Raw genomic sequence first — 10,213 nt, 5'->3', positions numbered from 1 at the left:
GAAAAATTTAAATCCAAATTTGAAATCAATCTTATATAAAAAAAATTATGCACAACTACTCGAATCCTGATTTAAAAACAATTTGTAGTTTATTTTTCCATACAAATCCAAATTGTTCGACAATGATGCATATTTATTTTTTTTAATTATTTAAGATTTTATTCTAAAAGGTCTGCTACTTCAGTTATGATATTTCCTTGTTTTTTTTATCTCACTATTAATGATAATGAATGAATCAGTTAGTATTCACATCTTAAAAATAAACTTGAATCTTTATATATTGAAATAGCTTGAAGATAATCGATGACCTTATAATGATATATGAGTTGTAAAAAAATATGAGGAGTATTATGAGATTAACATGTAGCAAGATATATATGTAGTCTTTTATTATATTATAGTAGATGGATAATATAATTACAGATTAAACTTAAATTTTCACTGAAAACCAAACTTTCCTACCGTTAAGCCAGAAGTGCAAGAACAGAAAACCCAGGTAGTTAATGGAGATGTTTCTCTCATAGAAACAATAAAATAAATAATAATAATAATAATAACAACAACACGGTGACCTTTTCTTCTTCGATGATCCCACAGTTCCAACCCAAAGTTTATTCATGTCAATTTTCAAAAGCAGCAGCAAACAGTTTGATCTCAAAAGAGTTTGTAAATCACTCTTCTTTCTTTCTTTCTTTCATACAATTTGAAGCTCAATCTCTCCTTAATTAAATCAATGGTTATTTATTTTCTGGTGAGCATGCTTTCTTTCATTTCAGTTCAATCTGCCTGACTTTGATTTATTAATTTTGAGCTTACTTCAAAGTCAAACCCAAGTTGGAATTTGCGATTTTTGAAGATGTAGTTGGTAAACATTGGTGGGCAGGTGTCTTTTGTTATAGCTAGATAAACTAGTTTTAAGGTTTAACTATGGTTTTCTAGCCCGGCAGGCAACGGGTCGTTTATGAAATGAATCAAATCTCACTTAGTTTAACCGCGGTCTTTGAAGACATAAACATAATAATCTTGTCTCGTTTCCAGATTTTAGATTATTAAACAAAAAACTAAAACAAAACATTTAGCACTTGATGATTGTGTTTGGATGTAAATTATTTTCGATTTCTACTATGTATTTTCTTTTCTTTTTATCTTTCTATATGATTAGACTCAAACCTGATGTGGATGCTGCTATTATATGGGTGGTTCTTTAGGGTATCATTTCAATAGCCAACCTTCACCAAAAATGATGCCGCCACGTCAGCAAGTAAGGTCCGGGATCACTTGTTCCGGATGCTTTTGGATCACAAGAACGTGGCCCGAATTCAGACCAGGTCCATGAATAACCAACCGACAGTGCCAGCTCGCGTGACGCCTGGCCCCATCCAAGCAAACAGAGAAATCAAAGGAGCATGAGAACTCTGTTATCCGCCATATTTCACGGTTGGATAAAATGTCACTTAGAGACATATGCAGCGAGAGAGTTGATATTATTGCAGAAAAAATGCATCATTTGCCTTATGAGTTTTTAGATAATTTAAAGAACCAACTTCGTGTGCTTATTGAAGGAACCAGTGGTGATCAAATCAAAGAAGAATACATTTTTCTTCAAAAAATGATTCTGGGTCGGGGAGATTTAACTGAAAAGACGCTCATCGTGGAGCTTCTAGTGGCTCTCAGGCGTTTTTACATCCAACCACAGGCTTCACTTACTGAGATATTTTTATACAAAAGATGCAGAAATATAGCATCTGGAAGCCAAACTCCAGCCGACGACTGCACATGTGAAATTTGCTCAAAAAGAACGGATTTTGTAACCTTTGCAGTGAACACGTGTCGTTGGATTGGACACACACGGATTGCGCACTAAGAAACGGGCAGGTTGATGCGGGACCCACCCGTTAAAAGTGGAGGGATGCTTTTTAGGTGTCGGGCTTGTATGAGGACGTCTTAATTGTTCGGTTGGGTTAAAAATGTTGTTAGGATTGAACGTACACACGAAACTGAACACACACGCGAAAGCAATAAACGAACACGAGGATTTAACGTGCTTCGGTCAAAACTGACCTACGTCCACGGGTGGCAACTAGGTATTCTTTATTGAGTGACAAGGGATTACAAGTACGTATCGTTGTTTAAATAGAGACTAGTCTAGGGTTTGTAAATTGTTGAACAAGAAATCTAAACCGGGTCGGGCTTCGGTCTGGCCACCCTACACCCGTCTGCCCTTTAGACTTCAAATAATAAATCGGGCCTAAACAAAAGGCCTACGAACCCAACAATCTCCCACTCGAAGGCCTTGAGCACTCTCGTCTGCACTCCTGATCGTACTTCTGCAATCTAAACATTTAACTTCCTCTAGTTACCACCGCCTTCTCATCAATTAACCTGAAGGCCCGTTGAAGCTCCCCGGAGCTCCAACACGTCAGTCACGGCTAAAACTGCCCCTGACCCGTTCTCTGTCCCTCCCGGCTCCCACTGTAACGAACTACCGGATCCTAAGATAACCCGAGAACAAACACTCTCCATATTCAGCAAGTAATTCACTGTAGAGACTTTTACAGCTGGAATACTGGTTTTCTTAATCCACTGTTGACCTGGAACTGTAACTGAAACACGACCCGTGCTCCCACTGTCACGATGTCCCCTAACTGATTTAACCTTCCTAGCTCGTTCATCTTGAATCTTCACTTTGGCTCTGGGTTTGTTACTTGCAAAACGAACCTTCTTCTGCCCACGAGATTCTGTGAACCGGATTTTGTCTTTCACCAAAACTGGATCCACTTCTTTCGGTGACATGCCGACCATATATAATGAACCCATTTTCTTGTCACGAGCAACCACGAGATTCCCTTTGACTACTTTCCACTGCCCATTCCCGAACTTAACATCGTAACCCTGGTCATCCAACTGCCCAACTGAAATCAAACGTTTCTTCAAACTTGGAATAACCCTCAAAGTCCAAGAAGTACCGGCTGAAGTTATCAAATCAATATCTCCCATACCCGTAACTTCTAAAATATCATCGTTCGCAAGTCGAACCTTTCCAAAATCCCCAAACTTAAGATTCTTCATCGTTTCACTACAGTGAGTGGCATGAAACGATGCACCAGAATCCATCACCCAAGCATCAACGTTACTCTCAACATTGCAAACCAAAGCCTCATCACTACTGACCCCGTCATCTGTGTCGTCTTCTGTAACGTTCACCTCTTTCTTACCATTCGGACACTGAATCCTGAAGTGTCCTTTCTCTTTACAACCCTAGCATTCAATATCTTTACGAGTCTTAGACTAACTCCTCTTCCTGCTCCCACTGCCTCGTTGTTTTCCCCTACCTCTACCTTCTGTGACTAACATATTGCCTGATGATTCACCTGAACTTTTGCGTCTTGAATCTTCTCCCAGAATCAGGTCACGAATCCCATCTAAAGTAATTTTTGTAGACGAACTACAAACCGCAGTCACTGTTTACGACCAATTATCGGGCAAAGAGGATAATAACAACAGGCCTTGAACTTCATCATCAAACTTAATGTCAACTGACACTAAGCGGGACAGGATCGAATTAAGATTATTAATATGCGTTGTAACTGACCCAACCTCTTTCATTCTTGTTGTCACTAGCTCTCGGATAAGACAGACCTTATTCGCTACTGAAGGCTTCTCATACATGTTGGATAGTGCCTCCATCATACCACGTGCTGTGGTTTCTTTCATGATTTTAAACGCCACATCTTCCGACAACGACAAAGTAATACAAGCCCTAGCTTTCTTGTCTAACTTCTTCCAATCTGCTTCTGACATCTTTTTCGGTTTTTCATCCTCAAGCACTACATCTAAATCTTTCTGACAAATTAACTCTTCAATTTGCATCTTCTACCAACCAAATTTCTGTCCATCAAACTTCTGTATCGAAACCTTTCCGTCTTCTGCCATTAAACGACTAAAACGAAAAACTGGATAAAAACAGAGACAGACACAGCAATGGCACGGGCCTGAACTTAACGACTGTTCTACTGAACTCTGTTAAAAATCAACCTATTTAAACGCAACGGAATAACGAACTGAAAATCAGAAACTGAAACTTTAAACTGAAAAAACTTGACAAATGCGGTTGGCACTGGTTCCCGGTTTCTTTATTGTTACTTCTGATAAACAACGGTTCTTCAACAAATAGGATCTTGATTAGACTGTTCTTGGCTCGTAGAGCTTTGCTCAAAGATGATCTTGACCCAAAATATATATAATACCAATATATATTACTATTATTGTTTCTTAGCAAACCATCCCAACAACAAATATCAAACAAACTTGGACTATAGCCAATGTCACAGCCAAACAGCAAAAAGGAAATTTTACTAGACCCAATTGTGATTAGCTTGGCCCAATATGAGATATGGTCCAAAGAATACAAAAAATATCTCGTTCTCCAACCTAAATGGAAATAACACTCCAGGTCAAAACCAAAGATTCTTCTTACGGCGGCGATGAGATACCGCAGTGATGCTCAGATTTAATAGCTTTCAACAAAATAAAACTACAGAACCTTAAATAAGCCACGAATCGTCGGCGACTGGGTATGGCGTAACCCTAGCCGGTGATCACCCTTTCCTTATATGCGGTGGTCGGAACCTACCGACGGTCAACAGAACTTGAACGGTAGCTACTGGTGGCGACGGCAAGCGCAACAGGTTCAACATGTTCTCCGTGTGATCCGAACCTAAGCTCTTGATACCACTTGTTAGGATTGAACGCACACACGAAACTGAACACACACGCGAAAGCAATAAACGAACACGAGGATTTAACGTGGTTCGGTCTAAACTGACCTACGTCCACGGGTGGCAACTAGGTATTCTTTATTGAGTGACAAGGGATTACAAGTACGTATCGTTGTTTAAATAGAGACTAGTCTAGGGTTTGTAAATTGTTGAACAAGAAATCTAAACTGGGCCGGGCTTCGGTCTGGCCACCCTACACTCGTCTGCCCTTTGGACTTCAAATAATAAATCGGGCCTAAACAAAAGGCCTACGAAACCCAACAGATGTGTTTAAGCAGCGTGCACCGTTGTGGGACCGTGAAGGTTTAATAAAAGAACTTGAATGCGTGAGAAGAATATTTCATAGAAGTAACGAGGATAAGGGGAGGAGATTGTATTTGAAGTGTGAAGAACTTGCGGAGCAATATTGGCGTTTTTTCAAGGTACACATTATTCTTATTGAGTGACATTTCTTTTCGGTATCTCATTAATTGCTAGTGAAAATGTTTGATTTCTGTGTACCCATATACTAAATGCAATTACATAAAACACGAAAATGTTTGATTTCTCATTTGTCTCTACGGGTGTAAACGAGGCAAATCCGAGCTCTCCTAAGCTTGAGCCTGGCATGTTTAGTTATTTTTTCAAACATATATAATTAATATTATAGTTAACTACATATAACACAATAATTTGCATTCATAATAATACTAATCATTGATTATGCATATGTTATTGTGTTATATTAAATAAATGCATATGAATAAATAGAGGCTTGTTTAGGCTTGCGAGCCTAGTCAAGCTCAGACTTGAGCTTGAGGTCGTTTAGCGTGGCCCGATTCGAGGTTTTAATGAACCAATCTTTTCGTCCTAAAATTTGAGCCCCCCTCCTGCGTTTTCGTCCAAGATTCGCCACTGGCTCTATGTATGAATTTTACTTTATAATATTTGAATCCATAATTTTTGTAAAACATTTCATGTTATATATATATATATATAAACATCTTTTAATATCAGTTTTGTATTATTAATTGCAATGTTGTAAAAGTAGGTTTACAAGGCCGAGTACTCCCCGAGTACTCGCTACAAGGTACGTCATCGAGGGGAGTTTCTTTAACTCCGTCTAGTTACAAAGAATCGATCAAAGATTGTCAACCTCAGCCAGAATCACATTTAGCCGATGGACTTGAGCCGATTTTGACTTTAAAAATAAAACATAATTATTATTTCTATAATATTAAAGAACAAATATCATTTTTTTAATTAATGATTATTAATTCTTAGAATAATTTATTTTGTATTTCTTTTATTTATATTGATAGTTACATATTTTGTTATAAATATTGGTAAAATTATGATATTTGACATATATAATATCCAAAAATTAATTTTTTTTATATTTACCATGTCTGAGACGTACTCTCTGAGTACTCCCCGAGTACTCCGAGTACACCCAACTCCCCAGTCGACCGCCTAGGGTTCGCCTAGCGACTTTTGCAACCTTGATTAATTGTAAAATTATATATATATATATATATAGGGGATGGTTCAGGAGAGAAATGAAATTAGTGCGAGAAGTGTGAGAAATTAATTACAACCCATGATTATTTTTTATCTATGGCCTACAAACAAGATGGCAATCTTGTAATATTTTGATGCTTCAATTTAATGCATTTAAGAGCAAAAGGGTATATTGGTATTTTATTCTTTATATTAGTTACTGAAATGGTTATATTTTAAAACATCCCACAATTGTTGACCAATGTAATAATTATTGAGTTCTAAACATTCCAAATAACACACACCTTCCGTAAATAAAACTACATTGATGTATTATAAAAAATAAATAAAAACTATCTTACCTGAATTAGTTTTAATCTTACACAAATTAATTTTCAAAATACACATACACGTTTTATCTCTACACAAACCACACATTAGTTATCTATGTGATAGCTACACAAGGTGTTGTAAGTTGTAATAATGTAGTAATCGTACACTAGCTGATTAAACCTACATTTAGTTATTAGATCCTACACTAATGTTGGAAGCCTACACAAAACCAACATTACTGTGTAAACCCTACATATATATGTCAACCCTACACAGACCATACGATAAGTATTGTGTAGGATTAATTTTTTGGTTTAGTGTTTAAGGTGATCGAACTTCTTTTATGGTCATGATAATAACTTGGAAAATGCGAATTATGGAATGATTAATAACTTACATGTACATGAAAGTTTGGGTGAGGTAAGTGTAGGTTTTGTAGGTTGTATTGAGGTAAATGTAGATGACTTTTCCTGCGTAAATGAAACAAAATGTGCTAGCTTGTGTATTGTCGTAGTGTTTGGGTGATTAAACAATATAGTTACCATGCTGTTGTAACATATATCTTATGTAGCATAATTAATACTTATGTAGGATATATTCAAATACCATTGTGTATGGGTTCTTTAATTTCATGTAGGAAGGATTATATGTTTATTTAGATTTTTTATTTGTGTCATAGAATTAATACTTATGTAGGATATATTAAAATACCACGGTGTATATGGATTTTTTGTGTAGGAAAGATTACATGTTAATAGGGTTGTAAACAAACCGAACTATTTTGTGTGTCTGATATTATGAACTAGTTTTATTTTGTTTAGGTTAATATTATGATATGTGTAGGTAAATACAGATGGGTAGACGATAACATGAACTAGTTTTATATGTATAGATTAGTATTACAATCTGCGTAAGTGTTAATATGAACTAGTTTTGTACGTGCATGTAAACATTGTGATCAATGTAGGTGATAACATGAACTTTTTTCTATGTATAGGTTAATATTGTGATCTGTGTAGGTTTTTATTTTATGACGGTTTAGTTTAATAAATGCATTTTTATAGCCGTTAAAAAATGTATTATTATAGTATGTTTATGATGTTTATTTTATATATTTTTTTGAGATGAAATCAAATTAATATGGCTATAACGAAGATTATCTGAATTTTTTACAATGCGTAGATATATAAATGAATATTGAGTGGGATTTGCAAAAACGATTCTTGATTAACAAGAATTTAATGGAAAGATCAAATAAAAACCATTAATTAAACAAATAACTAATATATAACTTTCAATCAGTTACCATTTATATAGTTATAGATTCTAAAAATAAAGCAAACAAATTTGACTAATACACTCTTGTAATTAATTAAAAGAAAAAATAAAAAGAAAATTTTTGATTGGATGAAATGACTTCTCACATTTCTCACACTAAGATGATTTCTCTTTTGAACTTAAGCCTATCTATATATATATATATATAATCAATCAATCATACCCAGTGAAAATCCCACCAATAGCAAAAATATATATATATATATATATATATATATATATATATATAGGATCAGGATCATGTGAGAACTTTTTGGGAATTAAGAACTATGAGAACCATTTTGGACCACAAATAAACCCAAAAATAAAAAAAAATCATAAAACAAAAAAAAACACAAAAATAAAAAAAGTAAAAAATCAAAGTTCTTAATTATCATCCCGGTTTCTAAAAAAAACGTAAAAAAAAAATTCTCGGTTTAGCTAAATTATACATATACATATATGTATAATATGTACATATATGTACACATGTTTTTTTCCTATACACATATGTATAATTTAAGGTAAATGATAATATACATATGTGTACATTACATAACTAGAGATTAAATGAAAGTATACATATGTGTATAGGTATAATACGAATTAAAAAGAAAAAAAATCGGTTTTTTTATTATACATATATGTATAATATGTACACACATGTTTTTTCCTATACACATATGTATAATTTAAGGTAAATGATAATGTACATATGTGTATATTACGTAACTAGAGATTAAATGAAAGTATACATATGTGTATAGGTATAATACGAATTAAAAAGAAAAAAAAATTTCGGTTTTTTTTTAATGAAACCGGAATGAAATATAAGAATTTTGGTTTTTTTACTTTTTTTAAATTTTCGATTTTGTTTGTTTTATAATTTTTTAATATTTTTTAGAGGGTTTTTTTAGTGGTCCAAAATGGTTCTCAAAGTTCTCAATTTGCCAATGGTTCTCTTAGGATCCTTACCCTATATATATATATATATATATATATATATATATATATATATATATAGACTAAGTATAAAATGAAAACCCACTTGAGTTATGAAGACTCTAGAAACCCATTCTCAACCATATGTTTTTAATTAATGTATAAATCTTGTGGTCTACAATTAAAGTAAATAAAAAATGTAAATATAAATATAACATTTTCTCTCTCCTGAAAACATATATAAAAATTAGTAAAACATTTTTTTTATGTTTCGATATTTTGTATTAAATGTTACAACATATATTACATGTAACAAAAAAAAACGATGTTACATAGGGTTTTCGCGGGTTTTCACAACTCAAATGGGTTTTCATTTTAATCTTACCCTATATATATATATATATATGTTATATGTGATAGATTTATATGTGATGATAATGTATCTTACGTAAAAAACCAGTTTTAAAAATTTTTAATGACTAAAAGGGGAAAAAGATGGGAAAGTACATTGATATTGATGTTTTATGTAATTTATTTTTTAACTTGGTAATTGAGGTTAAAGAATGATGCATCATCTTTTGCAGAGGTGGAGACGGGGACTCCCAAAACCGAAAAAGGCGGAGTGATGGCCCCACAAGAAGCTTTCAACCGAATAGCCGTCGTGGTGCACAAAGCAATCAAAAATATGGAAATGGTGGAAAACGAGAAGGCACATATGGTTAAAAAAGCACGGTTGGCATTCGAGGCATGTGATCAAGAACTAAAGACAAGACTCGGGAAATGGCAGCGCTTAACTTAGAAAAACAGAAGAAAAACAGCAAGTAAACGAGCTTCAAAGCGTAGTACGTCTTAAACAAGCCGAAGCTGATAAGTTTGGCCTCAAGGCTTCTGAAGCTAGACGGGAAGCTGAGTGACTTCAAAGGATCGCTCTTGCAAATAGCCAAAAGTCGGAGGATGATTACGCAAGCTGGTATTTGAAACAGCGGTTACATGAGGCAGAAGCAGAAACAGTATTTGTTTCAGAAAATCAGGTTACAAGAAGAGCGTTTGTCGCCAGATACTGAACCATCACTGGTGATGATGTATAACAAGATTCTGATATGCTCAAAAAGATATGAATCTTATGTTGGTTTGGTTTAAATTTGTTGCAATTTGTCATAGTTTTTTAATACATTAAAGTGTATTTTGTTATGTTCTGAAATAGAGTTGTTGGAGGCTTGTTATTTACACATACCATGGTGGAAAGAAAATTGGGAAGTAAAGATAACTCATTACTTTTAATCTTTATTTAATTTCTTTGACAACTTACATTATTCTTAATAGTCTTCTATAACATTCTTGGAGTTATTTAATATTTAATTAAC

General features: G+C 34.1%; 1 pseudogene; it reads left to right on the top strand.

Moving 5' to 3' along the window:
• Nucleotides 1-1,192: 1,192 nt before the first annotated feature.
• On the top strand, nucleotides 1,193-9,989 carry LOC143529803 (OBERON-like protein pseudogene; annotated as a pseudogene).
• Nucleotides 9,990-10,213: the final 224 nt, after the last annotated feature.

The sequence above is a fragment of the Bidens hawaiensis genome, unplaced genomic scaffold (assembly GCF_021521415.1).
Source record: "Bidens hawaiensis isolate Kalapana, Puna unplaced genomic scaffold, B.hawaiensis_p1.1 tig00008706_1, whole genome shotgun sequence".
In the NCBI taxonomy this organism is placed as follows: domain Eukaryota; kingdom Viridiplantae; phylum Streptophyta; class Magnoliopsida; order Asterales; family Asteraceae; genus Bidens; species Bidens hawaiensis.
Note: the sequence above shows the minus strand (reverse complement) of the source record. Positions and strands in the feature narration are given on the sequence as shown.